The sequence below is a fragment of the Zalophus californianus genome, chromosome 2 (genome assembly GCF_009762305.2).
Source record: "Zalophus californianus isolate mZalCal1 chromosome 2, mZalCal1.pri.v2, whole genome shotgun sequence".
Taxonomy (NCBI): domain Eukaryota; kingdom Metazoa; phylum Chordata; class Mammalia; order Carnivora; family Otariidae; genus Zalophus; species Zalophus californianus.
In genome coordinates, this window is record NC_045596.1 from 54142278 (window position 1) to 54158162 (window position 15885).

Genomic DNA, 15885 nt, shown 5'->3' on the forward strand with positions numbered 1-15885 from the left:
CAGATCTTGCCTGAGAATATTGGTCTGGCTGGTTTCTTCTCTCTCTTGCATTATGAAGGCTACTTTTTCTGGTGCTTCTTTTCTATCACCACACAGGTGTGATATTATTTCTCCCATTAAAACAAACAAAAATTGTCCCTAGATCTCACCTCCCCTGCCAACTACAGACCACATTTTCTCCTTCTCATGATAGTAAACACCTACACAGAAGTCCCTCTGCCTACCTCTGTCCTATTTCTCTCTCCCTATTTTTATCCCAATAAATTTTTGACCCAGCTCCATGGAAATTCCTCTTACTCTTACAGTTGTCAACATGATTTCATCATTACCAAATCCAAGAGTCAATTTTCAATCCTCCTCATACTTAACCAATCAGCAGCATTTAACATATTTGATCATTTATCCTGGTTTCTAAAACTCCACACTTCCCTGACTTTCTCTTCTCACTCATCAGGTACTTCTTTCAGTCTCTGTGCTAGTTTCTCCTCAGCTCACCAACTTCTTAACAATGGAGTAACCCAGCACTTGGTCCCTGAACCTCATCTATTTTTTTCTCTATACCCACTCCTTGGTGATTCCATCCAAGGTTTTAAATACTGCCTTGATGCTGATGAGTCCAAATTTAATCTCCAGCCAACAGCACCTCACCTCTCTACTTCAAACGCCTACTTAGTGCTTCTGCATGCATATCTAATAAGCATTTCCAACATAAAATACCACAATTAAATTCCCAAACTGGTTTCTTCTCCCCAGACCTTCTACCACAACCTTTCTTAATGAAAATAGTTCCTTTCTTCCAGTTGTTCAGGCCAAAAACCTTGGAGTCACTCTTGACTCTCCTTTCTCATGCACATACCACTTACATTTTACCCCATCCAACACCAAACCCTACCAACTCTGTCTTCAAAATATATCCAGAGTATTACCACTTTTCACTACCTCTGCTACTATTAATCTGGCCCAAACCACCATTACATCTTGCCTATATTATTGCAAGGGCATCCTAACTGGCCTCCCTGCTTCTTTCTATAAATTCTCAACACTGCAGCCACAGGGATTCCGGGAAAACATGCATAAATTGAAGAGATAATTTCACTCTTCTGCTCAAAAGTCTCTGATATCTCATTCAAATTAAGAACCAGTGTTTCTACAATGGCCTCCATGGCCCTATCTGATCTGCTCCCTGCTCACTCTCATCTCCTATCATCTCTCACTCTCCCATGCTCCTCACTGTTGGGCATCTTGCTCCTCCTCAGACTTGCCAGGTGTGACTTCATATCAGACTGTTTGCACTTTCTGACATCATGTCCTAGAATGTTCTTCCCCCAGATATCCACGTGACTCAGTCCTTCGCCGCCTTATGTATAGTTTTTGTTCGGGTGTTCTCGTCTCAGAAAGATTTTCCCTGAACACCATATTTAAAAATATAAACCCCATCTTCCACTGCTTAGTTTTATTCTTTTGCATCTTCACCATATAACATACTACTATTTTACTTATATTCTTTATTAACTGTCCATCTCTATTAGGATGGAAGCTTCTTGAGAACAGGAATTTGTAGTTTCATTTTATTCTCTGCTATCTCAGGTGCCTAAAGTGAAGCAACTGTTAAAAATGAAAAATTTTTGGATGTTCAGGAAACAGACAACATAGTCTATTATAGTGTTGTTAATAATAATAATAACAAGCATTGTGTAATGCTTATTATGTGTCAAGCACTGCATTAACGGCTTTATGTATGTCTGTCTATTCATATAATTAACTCATCTCATGTCTACAATGAATCCACAAGTAGGTAATACTTTTGTCTCTATTTTAGAGATGAAGAAATTATGGCCCAAAGAGGTTTAGAAACCCTCTAAAGATTTTATCGAGAGTATGTAGGAAATCAGAATTTGAACCTGGAATTTATACTTAACTTCTCTAGGTTCTGTTTCCTCTATTAAAACCAGGAAAATAAGATCTTCCTTGTGAGAATTATAGATAATATACACAGAATATAAAGACAATAGCACAGTGTCTAACTCTGGCAAGTCAGTACGTGGAAGCAATAATTATGCTGCCACTGTTCATACAGAGTAAACTTTAGTACAAGGAATCTGAAAATATCTTGCTAAATGAAAGTGCTATGTTATTCAATCTCCCAATTTGTGTTTTGATTGGCAGCACCATACTTAAGACAATCCTTCAAAATCACACAAAGGAAAATTAGTCTTTTCTGTCTATGCAAAACATAAATTGGGGTTTCATCTTTGTTTTTGTTTTCTTAGTTTACCAGCTGTATTAGGCAAGCCTATATCAATGTACACACAGTCTAACAATGAACACATATTTGTTTTTCAAGTCAAAGGGGGAAAACTTTATAAGCCATCACTATTCATTTTATTTGTCTAAGACTCTAATCTGCTCTTCATTTAAGCTTACAGAGCTCCAGTATGAAGAAATCTTTAAACCCCAGGCCTACCGATTAGCACAAGCTCTGTTCCAGTACCACAGAGGAGACAGAAATAAGGCTTCATACAGGGGCTCTGAAACGAAGTGGGTAGATTGATGTCCCCATTTGCGTTTCAGTGCCCCCAAAATACCTTCACAGCATGTGCAACAGTATGGGGGCTCTACTGAATTTGTATTCTGGAAAACAAACTAAAAGGTCATCATGCATGTATATTTATAATGGAATTGGTATTTGTTAATCAATGAGGGGAAACATTTCTTCTTTTGTAGAAACTTCTCAAACTTTTCAGAGGGGAGTCTGCAGTTAGCTTAGAAGCCTCTTACAAATTACACGTCAATATTTTCTAAGGTACTTGGGACAAACAGTTGTTAAACTAATAGTCTATTGACTTTAAATTTTCAATACTAAGACTAAGATGCAATATTAAAGTAGTACATGTTTCATGTTCTTTAAAGGGGGAAAATACACTAGGGTAGAATTGGAGTAGAAAAATTCAAAAAACAGAATACTTATTTTGAAACTACATTATAGCATAAATTCTTTAGATTGGCAACTATTCTTTAGTTGTAAACTATGCGTAAAGTATGTCAATTTCACAGGCAACAATAATTGTCAACCACCTTTATCAAAATAGAGATTATACCTTAATACAAGTCTTCTAGTAAGAATGGGTAAAGCAAGAATGCCTGGGTGGCTCAGTCAGTTGAGCCTCTGCCTTCGGCTCAGGTCATGGGATCAAGCCCTACACTGGGCTCCCAGCTCAGTGGGGAGCCTGCTTCTCCCTCTCCCTTGGCTGCTCTCCATGCTTGTGCTCTCTCTCTCTGACAAATAAATAAAAAAAATCTTTTAAAAAAATGGATAAAGTGATATTCTACTCCTAATTCCCAATTTTATAGCCTTACAATTGATTAGTCATTTTATCCCAGGTTAATTAGTTCTGAAAGTGTTTGTTTGCATGACTCATAGAGATATCTAGAAAAATAATTAATAATGAAAGCATCACTTTGGGAATATAAAATGAGACTTTCTCAATATACCTCCATTTAGTTTATCAGATCAAGTTGTCTGATAAGACCATTTCTCCCAAATCCATATCGTTCATATCAGGTGACTCCTGTTACAGAACACAGCACCTGCACCAGACAGAGTGCTGGGAATGCTGGACCACTAGTTCTCCACCTCTTTTCCCTCTATTGTTTGCTGTGGTCATTACATCATCTCTGTTTCTCAGTCAATCTACTCTCATAATCCTTTACAATTTCACCTTTGGAGATTACTCTGCATACTTACAGTTCTAATTTTCTGAGTCCTACCAACATAGAAGAGAATCCCTTGTGACCATTAGTCACATAATCCAAGCCACACTCCCACTTCTAGGAATATCTGGTCACCTTCATGATTTATGGCTTCTTGTAAAGCTTAATCATAACTGAAGTCAGCACTTCCTCACCTGACCTCAGCCCCCTGCTCATTTAGTTACTCTTTTTCAGATAGTACTTAGCACCCACTACTTTACATATGATACTCAATAAATACCAATCCAATTAAATTGAGATTTATCCTTTTCTTTATTACTGTTCCAGTAATTTTGTATTGTAAGAAAACTTCCGAGTTGTAAATGGGTTTAGTTTCAGACATGAGTAGCTTGGAAATTAGTTGACAGAGTAATGAAGCAGCAAATTTGGGTTAGTGGAGAAAAACTAGAGTAGGTGAATAGGAAGTAAAGATTAAAAGGTGATAGGAAAAGCACCCAGAGAAGACAAAGCTGATACTGAGGTGAGTCTGGGACAAGATTTATAACTCATGCAAGTATAATAATAATAAATTTAAAAGTTTAGTTTGCACATATTATATGTAAAATGTGAACTATGGTGGATGAAGGTCGGTGAGCAGAGTGATATGGTACTGTGAAGAGACTATGGGCAAAAGAGAACTTGGAAAGAGGGACAGTCATGAGGTTACAGTTGCAGTCAACGTGTGTTATCCAGGCACAGTGATACTCTGTCATGAGGGAGACAAAAGTTAGAAGTTTCCTCCCAATAAGAGGCTTTTGTATTAACAAAGCACAAATGTTTTGTTGTTTCGAATAAGGAGTTAATTTTCATAGCATGAGAGCTGATATAATTACTTGATAATGTGTCAATATATGTTGACTGCCTTCATCCTAAAAGGTCTATCAGCTTACTTTTGGGGGAAGTGGAAGAACTAGTCATCCCATCTCTTAGATTGATAAATAATACAAAAAAAAAAAATGCCTCCTGAAATTTGTGCAAACAAAATTTAAATGGAAGTTAGCTGATTTGTGTACATTATTATAATAATCCTATTGGGAGGCAGCTTCATATAATATTTTAAAGCATGGGCTTTGGTGCCTGACAAACCTGGGCCAACCATTGCTCCACTATTCATTAGCTGTGTAACCTTTGGGAGATTCATGGCACCTCTCTGGGGCTCAATTTTGTCATCTGTAAAATGAGGATAATCCCCATGCCACAGGGTTCCTTTGGAAATTAAATGTGTGATGCATGTAAGGTAACTACATGAGTTGAACTTTTTATGACAATAACAATGATGGGGACAATATCATATTTTGAGTATCAGAGGGGACAACATCAACATCAAGGCAAAGGAATCATTCCTGTTTTTCTCTCCCCTTTGAGGTACAACTAAGCCAACCTTCATAACTGAAAAAAGAAAAGTGCCTCTGCACAGCATACCAGGACACCCCCAAGATCCATTCAACTGTGCACCAAAAGTGGATGGATTGGACTGCAGAGAAACAGTAGAGCGAGGGAGGTGGTGGCAGAGGTGGTGATGGCAAAGGAGGCTGGAGCCCATCTGGCAGCAAGTAAGCATGACCTTTCTGGCAAAGAAGGTGGAGGCTGAAGGCAGTGAGTGGAGATCTACCCCACCATACATTTGGCAGCTGGAGAGACAAGCTGCTGTCTCTAAGGAGAAGCTAAAGTGATGGAGGGAAAAGAAAGGAAAATAGGCAAAGAAAACTGGGGGCGGGGGGAAGTCTCCCACTGGAGACAAGTATGTCCTTCTGAAGGCAAGAGGGCTGCCCCTAGATCTCTGGGACCTCCCCCACGTCAGGATACCCATAGCAGGCAATGGGCACACCTAAAGCCCCAAGTACTAAGTACATGCCTCCTTTCACACATCCCTTTCAACTGTCCCACCACCCTTTGCCCCTTTGTGGTGTGTGTGTGTGTGTGTGTGTGTGTGTGTGTGTGTATGTGTGTGTGTTTTAATGCCTGGCTTCCAACCTTAACAGTGAGTCACACTGTCAAAGAAACCAAAAATTTGTTCTATATCACCACGTTCTGGAAAACAAAAGTAAGGCTTCTAATTACTAACCTGGTAAACAGATTCTGAATCAAAGTAAAGAAAAATCTTGCCTAAATGATAAAGGTGTTTGTTACTTCAAATTCAGTGGTAGAGGCACTCTTCATCAACATCATGCAAAATCACAGAATATGGTATCACAAAAAAAATGATAATTTTCCCATAACTGAAGCCAAAGACATAGAATATTACAATCTAACTGATAAAGAATTGAAAATAGTTGTTATGAAGAAATTTAGTGAGTACAGGGAAACTCAGAAAGGCAATACAATGCTCATCAGTGTAAAATTAATGAACAGAAAGAGTACCTTACCAAACATATTTAAATTCTAAAAAAGAACCAAACAAATATTGGAGCAGAAGAACTCAATAAACAAGATGAAGAATGCACCAGATGCATTGGAAATAGAGAAGATAACATGGAAGAGAGAATTAGTGAGCTTGAGGGTAGAAATATAGAAATAATTCAAGTGGTAGAGGAAAATCAAGATTTTTAAGAAGTGAAGAAACCCTACAAGAACTATCTGATTTCATTTAAAAAGCCACATAAGAATAACAGGTACTGGGGTGTCTGGGTGGCTCAGTCGTTAAGCGTCTGCCTTCGGCTCAGGTCATGATCCCAGAGTCCTGGGATCGAGCCCCGCATCAGGCTCCCCGCTCAGCGGGAAGCCTGCTTCTCCCTCTCCCACTCCCCTTGCCTGTGTTCCCTCTCTCGCTGTCTCTCTCTCTCTGTCAAATAAATAAATAAAATCTTTCAAAAAAAAAAAAAAGAAGAATGGGTATTCCAGAAGGAGAAGCAAGGGAGAAAGAAAGAGAGAGTTTTCTTTTAACTTAATAATTTTTTTATTATGTTATGTTAATCACTGTACATTACATCATTAGTTTTTGATGTAGTGTTCCATGATTCATTGTTTGCGTATAACACCCAGTGCTCCATGCAGTATGTGCCCTCTTCACTACCCATCACCAGGCTAACCCATTCCCCCACCCACCTCCCCTCTAACACCCTCAGTTTGTTTCTCAGAGTCCATAGTCTCTCATGGTTCATCTCCTCCTCCTCCGATTTCCCCCCCTTCATTTTTCCCTTCCTACTATCTTCTTCTTTTTTTTTTTTTAACATATAATATATTATTTGTTTCAGAGGTACAGGTCTGTGATTCAATAGTCTTGCACAATTCACAGTGCTCACCATAGCACATACCCTCCCCAATGTCTAAGAGAGAGTCATTTTAAAAAGCATAGGGGAGAACTTCCCAAACCTGGGGAAAGAACTAGATTACAAGTCCACAAAACTAGAACATCTTATTATCCCAACACAAAAAGGCCTTCTCTAAGGCACATTATATTAAAATTGTCAGAAGTCAACAATAAAGAAAAAATTTTAAAGGCAGCCAGGAGGATAAAAAAGAAGAAAACAAAAAAAGAAAGTAAGCTACAAAGGAGCCACTATTAGACTATTGGCATATTTCTTACTAGAAACTCTACAGGACAGGAGACAGTAGACAGTAGAATGACATATTCAAAATATTTAAAGATAAAAACTGCCAGTCAAGGATACTCTATTAAGCAAAATTAATCTTCAGATATGAAGGGTAAATAAAGGCTTTCTCAGACAAACAGAAGCTGAGGGAGTTTGCCACCACTAGAACTGCCTTGTAAGAAATGTTGAAAGGAGTTCTTCATGCTGAAACAAAAAAACAAAAGTACACAAAATTCTGATTAAGGTGATAAATAGTCAAAATTAGAATACTGTAAGTGTTTTAGAATATTACATTAAACTCTTAACTATAGCATAAAGTTTAAAGGAAAAGAGCATTAAAAATAACTACACCTTGATGAAGTCCCAATAGTTCATTTTTGCCCTTGCTTCCCTTGCCTTTGGCGATGTTTCTAGGAAGAAGTTGCTGTGGCTGAGGCCAAAGAAGTTGCTGCCTATGTTCTCCTCTAGGATTTTGATGGATTCCTGTCTCACATTTAGGTCTTTCATCCATTTTGAGTCTATTTTTGAGTGTGGTGTAAGGAAATGGTCCGGTTTCATTCTTCTGCATGTGGCTGTCCAATTTTCCCAACACCATTTGTTGAAGAGACTGTCTTTTTTCCATTGGACATTCTTTCCTGCTTTATTGAAGATTAGTGGGAAAAAAAGAAAAAGAAGATAGTAGGAAGGGAAAAATGAAGGGGGGTACTGGATGGGGAGACAGATCATGAGAGACTGTGGACTCTGAGAAAGAAACTGAGGGTTTTAGAGGTGAGGGGGGTGGGGGGGATGGGTTAGCTGGGTGAGGGGTATTAAGGAGGGCATGTATTGCATGGAGCACTGGGGGCTATATGCAAACAATGAATTATGGAACATTACATCAAAAACTAATGATGTAATGTATGATGACTAACATAATAAAATTTTTAAAAATTATGAAAAAAATTAAAAAAATAAACACGTTATTTTTTTAAAAATAGCTATACCTACTACAATTTGCTAACACAATCACAGCATAAAGAGCATTTGCAACATCAAAAATATAAAAGAGGAAATATATGTATGTATGGAAAAGTAAAAGGATGAAAACTTTATAAGCAAATGAAGACAACTTGCTATCAGCAGAAAAATATTTTATCTGTGAGATGTTTTATGTAAACCCCATGGTAACCACAAATCAAAAATCTAGAGCAGACATACAAAATATAAAAAGGTGGGGGAGGCTGAACAAATCAACACCAAAAACCATCAACTTACAAAGGTAGACAGAAACAGAAGAAAAAAGAAACAATGGAGAGACGAAATAACCAGAAAGCAAAGATAAAATGGCAGTAATAAAACATTATATATCAATAATCACCCTGAATGTAAATGGATTTTATTCACCAATCAAAAGGCAGAGTGGCTAGATGGATAAAAAAAACAAGACGTAACTATATGCTGCCTACCAGAGATTCATTTCAGCTCTAAATACACACAAAGGCTCAAGATGAAAGGATGGAAGATGATATTCCAAGCAAACAAAAATGAAAAGAAGGTAGATTTAGCCATACTTATATCAGACAAAACAGACTTCAAGCCAGAAAGGGTAATAAGACACAAAGAAGGTCATTCTATAATGATAAAGGGGTCACTACATCAAGAAGATATAGCAATCCTAAATATATGCACTCCAAACACTCAAGCACCAAAATGTATTAAGCAATTAATAATATATCTTATTAGAGAAATAGACAATAATACAATAATTGTAGGGAAATTCAATACCCCACTATCAGCAAAGGATAGATTGTCCAGACAGAAAATAAAAAAAAAAAAAAAAAAGGAACTGAACCACACTTTGGAACAAAGGGACTTAATGGATATATGCAGTACATTCCATCCAACAGCAGCAGAATACACATTCTTGTCAATTGCACATGGAACATTCTCCAGAATAGATCATATGATAGGAAAAAAAAAAAACTTAGCAAATTTAAGAAGACTGAAATCATACCAACTATCTTCTCTGACCACAATGGCATGAAACTAGAAATTAACAAGAGTAAAGTGAGAAGATCAACAAATACTAAATACAAATACTAAGACTAAACAACACACTTCTAAGCAACTACTGGGTCAAAGAAAAAAACCCAAAAGGAAAATAGAAGATTATCTCAAAACAAAAATGGAAACACAACATATCAAATATTGTGGCATATAGCAAAAGCAATCCTTGGAGGAAAGTTTATAAAAATAAATGTATATATTAAGAAATTAGAACTCAAATTTAAAAACCTAGCTTTACACTTCAAGGAACTTTAGAAAAGAGCAAACTAAGCCCATAGTTAGCAGAAGAAAGGAAATTATAGGGATCAGAGTGGAAATAAATGAAATAGAGACCAGACACACTAGAAAAGATTATCAAAACTAAATTGTTCTTTGAAAAGATAAACAAAATTGACAGACCTTCAGCTAGACTAAGAAAGAAAAGACAGAAAATACTAATAAATATAATAGAAATGAAAGAGGATATGTTACAACTGATACTACAAGAAATACATAAAATCATGAGACTACTATAAACAATTATATGCCAACAAATTACATAACCTCAAAGAAATGGATACATTTCTAGAAAAACACAAACTATCAAGACTGAATCAGGAAGAAATAGAAAATCTGAATGGACCAATAAAGAGTAAAGAGATTGAATTAGTATTCAAAAAGCTGCCAACACAGAAGTCTCTATGGCCACATGGCTTCCCTGGCGAATTCTGCCAAACAGTTAAAGAGGAATTAATACCAATCTTCCTCAAACTATTCCAAAATATCGGGGCGCCTGGGTGACTCAGTCGTTAAGCATCTGCCTTCGGCTCAGGTCATGATCCCAGGGTCCTGGGATCGAGCCCCGCGTCGGGATCCCCGCTCTATGGGAAGCCTGCTTCTCCCTTTCCCACTCCCTCTGCTTGTGTTCCCTCTCTCGCTGTGTCTTTCTCTGTCAAATAAATAAATAAAATCTTAAAAAAAAAAAAACTATTCCAAAATATTGAGAAGGAGGGAACACTTTCAAACTCATTTTGTGAGGCCCCATTATTTTGATACCAAAACCAGATAAGGCTACCACAAGAAAAAAAAAAAACTATAGACCAATATCCCTGATGAATATAGATGCAAAAAATCTCAACAAACTGAATCAACAACACAGTAAGAGAATTATACACTTTGACCTGGCGGGATTTATCCCTGGGATGCAAGGATAATTCAACATTTGCAAATCAATATATATAATACATCGCATCAATAAAATGAAAAATAAAAATCATATGATCATCTGAATATATGCAGAAAAAGCATTTGACAAAATATGTTACTTTAGTCACAAAGTAACTAAACCAAATTCACAGCCTTTCATGATAAAAACCTTTAACAGATTAGGTATAGAAGGAACATATTTCAACTTAATAAAGGCCATATATGATAAACCCACTGTTAACATTATACTCAAGGGAGAAATAATGAAAGTGTTTCCTCTAAGATTAGGAACAAGACAAGGATGTCCACCCTCACTACTCCTATTCAGTAAAGTACTGGAAGTCCATGCTGGAGATTAGGCAAGATGAAGAAATAAAAAGCATCCAAATCAGAAAGGATGAAGTAAAATTGTCATCGTTTAGTGATCATATAATCCTATACATTGTGGGAATCCAGTGCTGGATAGATAAAATCTGACTTGTATATGCCTCCCTGGATGAGACTAGTTGAAAAGCAAAGGAGAACTGCCCTGGAATACTGGGCCTCCTTTGAAGTTTCTTGGCTAAAAGCAGCCAGATTCTTACTGTGACACACGGCTCTCATCTAGGGAGTAAATACCTAAATTTAAAGAAAAACAGACACCTATAGTGGTCATGTACTGCACGAATTCCTCACCTGCTTGCCTTGCAATCACCTTGCAAATACTGCTTGCCCTTATCACACACTGCCCCATATATTATTGTCCTGATCATTAAGGTTACACATTCCTTCTTATTTTGTGCTTGTACTTGGTATATTGATAAGACCCCAATAAAAGCAGAGACAAAGCTTGGCTTGAAGCCTTTTGCCACTACAGCATCTGGTCCCCAGGCCTCTCCTTTCTCCTACTAAGGTGCCTGGAGTAATTTTTTCATTCACCATCTCAGGGTTTGCTGGCCAAACCCGACAATATATAGAAAATCCTGTGTATTTTTAATTTACATTAAAATATATAGAAAGAATCACCAAAAAAACTATTGAGTTAATCAATGATTTCAATAAAATGGCAGAATACAAAATGCCGGTGAATTGCATTCCTTTACGCTAATGATAAAGGATCTGGAAGAAAAAAAAAAACCCATCCCATTACAATAGTATCAAAAACAATAAAATACTTAAGAATAAATTTAACCAAGAAAATGAAAGATCTGTGCAATGAAAACTACAAAACTTTGCAAAAAAAAAATTTGAAGACACAAATGGAAAAACATCCTGTGCTCATGGGTCAGAAGAATAAATATTGTTAAAATGTCCATACTACCTAAAGCCATCTATAGATTCAATGCGATCCCATCAAAATCTACTAGAAAGCCACAGTAATAAAAACAGTATGGTACAAACACAAAAATAGACACATCATCCAATGAAACAACATAGAGAGGCCAGAACTAAACCCCAGCATATATGGTCAACTAATATTGGATACCCAATGGGGAAAAGATAGTCTCTTCAACAAATGGCACTGGGAAACCTGGAGAAACACATGCAGAACAATGAAATTGGACCCCTATCTCACACCACTCACAAAAATTAATTCAAAATGGATCAAAGACTTAAACATAACCCTGATACCAAAAAGTTCCTAAAAGAAAGTACAGGGGAAAAGCTCTTCAATATTGATCTTGGCAATAATTTTTTGAGCATGACACCAAAGCACGAACCACAAAAGAAAAAAATCAACAAATCACAAAGTAACTAAACCAAATTCAAAGCTTCTCCACAGCAAAAGAAAAAATTAACTAAATGAAAAGAGAACGAATAGAAAAGGAGAAAATTTTTGTAAACTATATATCAGATAAGGGGTTAATATCCAAAATATATTAAGAAGTAAGTCAACTTAGTAACAAAAAAAATCTAATTTAAAAATGGAGGGTATGTGCTATGGTGAGCGCTGTGAATTGTGTAAGACTGTCGAATCACAGACCTGTACCTCTGAAACAAATAATACATTATATGTTAAAAAAAAAAAAAAGAAGATAGCAGGAAGGGGAAAATGAAGGGGGGAAGTCGGTGGGGGAGATGAACCATGAGAGACTGTGGACTCAGAAACAAACTGAGGGTTCTAGAGGGGAGGGGGTTGGGAAGATGGGTATTAAAGAGGGCACGTTCGGCATGGAGCACTGGGTGTTATACAAAAACAATGGATCGTGGATCACTACATCAAAAACTAATGGTGTAATGTATGGTGATTAACATAACATAATAAAATTTTTAAAAAATGAACAGAAGAACTAAACAGACATTTCTCCAAAGAGGAATCAAAATGGCCAACAGACACATGAAAAGATACTCAGCATCACTTGTCATCAGGGAAATGGAAATCGAAACCACACCTATTAGAATGGCTATCATCAAGAAATAACAGGTGCTAGTGAGGCTGTAGTGAAAAGGGACCCCTTGTACACTGTGAGTGGGAATGTAAATTGGTCCAACCACTATGGAAAATAATATAAAGAAAATTTTCTCAAAAAATGAAAAATAAATCTACCATACAATCCAACAATTCTACTTCTGAGATACCCAAAGAAAATGAAAGCAGGATTTCAACAAGATCCATGCATTCCCATGTCTATCTCATCACTATATACAGTAACCAAGATATGGAAACAATCCAAAAGCCCATCAAGGATAAATAGATTTTTTTAAAAGATGTGGTACATATACACTATGAAATATTATTCAGCCATTAATAAGGAGAATATCTCCCCATTTGTGACCCCATGGATGGACCTTGAGCACATTATGCTAGATGAGATAAGTCAAAAACAAGAACTGCATGATATCACTCATATTTGGAATCTAAAAAAGCTAAACCCTGTGAAAAACAGAGTAAAATGGTGGTTACCAGGGATTAAGGGGGTGGTGAGGAGAATAAGATTGATGGTGTTTAAGAGCATAAATTTTTAGTGAGTAGTAAATAAGCCATAGAGATCTAATGCACAATATACCGAATATAGACAATAATATTGGACTATAATTATGTAATATGATAAACATTGTTATATTTGCAATCATATTTCAGTATATAAATTTATTAAAGTAACACATTGCACATCTTAGGTTTTTTTTTAAGATTTTATTTATTTATTTGACAGAGAGATTGAGAGAGAGAAACAAGGGGAGCTGCAGAGAGAGGGAGAAGCAGGCTCCCCACTGAGCAGGCAGTCCAGTGCAGGGCTCAATCCCAGGACCCTGGGACCATGACCTGAGCCGAAGGCAGACGCTTAACTGACTGAGCCACCCAGGTGCCCCCACATTGTACACCTTAAACTGACACGATATTACATGTCAAATTTACTCAGTAAATAAATTCAGATTGTAAGCAAATGAAAAATTTTTAAAGATTTTAACACATATTTCAAGAATTAAAATAGCTAAGTATACAGACCTAAAAAGGAATGTTTATTTATTTATAAAATATACACTTGTAATACTAATATGTCACAAGTGTTATATAACAGATACAAAATAGAAAATTTTAAAGGATAAAATAAAAAATAAGTTAAAAATAAGTGGAGTGTCTGAAATGTAAGCCTATTTAACCCCCATGCCACAGACTTTGTCTTCTGGCTACACATAGGGAAAGTTCTCACAGGGAGGGCAGTGCAGGGCTTGGCATGTTGGCATTCAGGTAGCACACAACTCTAAGGTATTCTTCCCTACATTTTAGACTTTTGCTAACTTACATGAGTGTGAAAGAGCAGGAACAGAGATCCTGAAGCTTCCAAATGAGACTTGGAAAGAGGAAAAGAAACCCTCCTACATAAGCACCGACCCTTAAGTTTGCACATATGATCTCACACACATGCTCAAACACATACACATGCACAAATGCATGCATACACATACACACGTGCATATGGCTAAGCCATGGCCAGTCCTCATGCCCTCAAGTCTTAGAGCCCAATGCCTGACTTCCAAGGAGTCTAGGAAATGGGTGGCAGAGCGGGTGTTAAGAATGTGTGCAGTCTCTCTGTATATATAAAATAAATAAATAAATCTTTTTTTACAAAAAAGGAAGGGGGCATCTGGGTGGCTCAGTCAGTTGAGCAACCAACCCATGGTTTCAGCTCAGGTCAAGATCCCAGGGTCGTGAGATTGAGCCCTGCATGGTGCTCTGCCCTCAGCGGAGAGTCTGCTCGAGATTCTCTCCCTCTCCCTCTTCTTATGCCCCTCCCCCACTCATGCTCGCTTGCTCTCTCTTTCTCTAAGAAAAACAAATAAACCTTAAAAAAAAATGTGTGCAATGCTAGTGGCATGTACACACAGAAGGTACAAAGATATGAGTGGGCAAGAGAGTGAGTGTAAGCACACAGCCAGCACTACTGCCACATAGGGCTCTGTAGATTGTAAAATAATATAAACAAATTTGACTTAAAAAAAGGAATCTCGAAGAGGAGCAAGATGGCAGAGGAGTAGGAGGCCTGGATTTCGTCTGGTCCCAGGAATTCAGCTGGATAGGGATCAAACCATTCTGAACACCTATGAACTCAACAGAAGATCGAAGAAAAGAATAGCAACAACTCTCTGAACGGAAAAGCGACCACATTCTGGAAGGTAGGACGTGCGGAGAAGTGAATCCGAGGCGATATTCAGGAGGATAGACGGCGGGGAAGGGGGCCTCCACCGCTTCTGGCAAGTGATAGATGCGCGGAGCACAAAATCGGAACTTTTAGAAGTCGGCTCCACTGAGGGATGTCGCTCCAGTGGCTAAGCGGGGGGTGGAACCCTCGCGGGACAGTGTGGTCTCAGTACCCTCGGGGTCACAGAAAGACCGGGGGTGCCTGAGTGCGGCAAAGCTCCCAGGTGTCAGAGCGGGGAAGCCAGCTGCAGAGACGGAAACAAGGCACAGGCTCTCAGCTTGGGGTTGCCATAAACTGTGATCCGCGGCCCAGTCAGGCCACTGCTCTTCCAGCAGGGACCCAACAAGCGGCAGAGCTGGGGAGACTCCCCTTCCTCCCCTGGGAGGAGGGGCGCGGGAACTCACCACAGGGATCTGCTGGGTTTGGAGACTCCACACGGGGTCGGGTGCCAGAGATAGAAACGCTTGGTCACAGGCCGGGTGAGCACGGAGTGCGGCCGGAGACCGGGGAGACGGGAGTGATTGACTGCTTTTCTCTGGGGGTGCACTGAGGAGTGGGGCCCCGAGTTCTCGGCTCCTCCCAGGAAGAGATTGGGAGGCCGCCATTTTCACTCTCCTCCTCCAAAGCTGTACAGAAAGCTTGCAGGGAACAAAAGCTCCCGAGAGCAAACCCGAGCAGATTACTTAGCCCAGACCCAGCAAGGGCGGGGCAATTCCGCCTCCGGCAAAGACATTTGGGAACCACGGCAA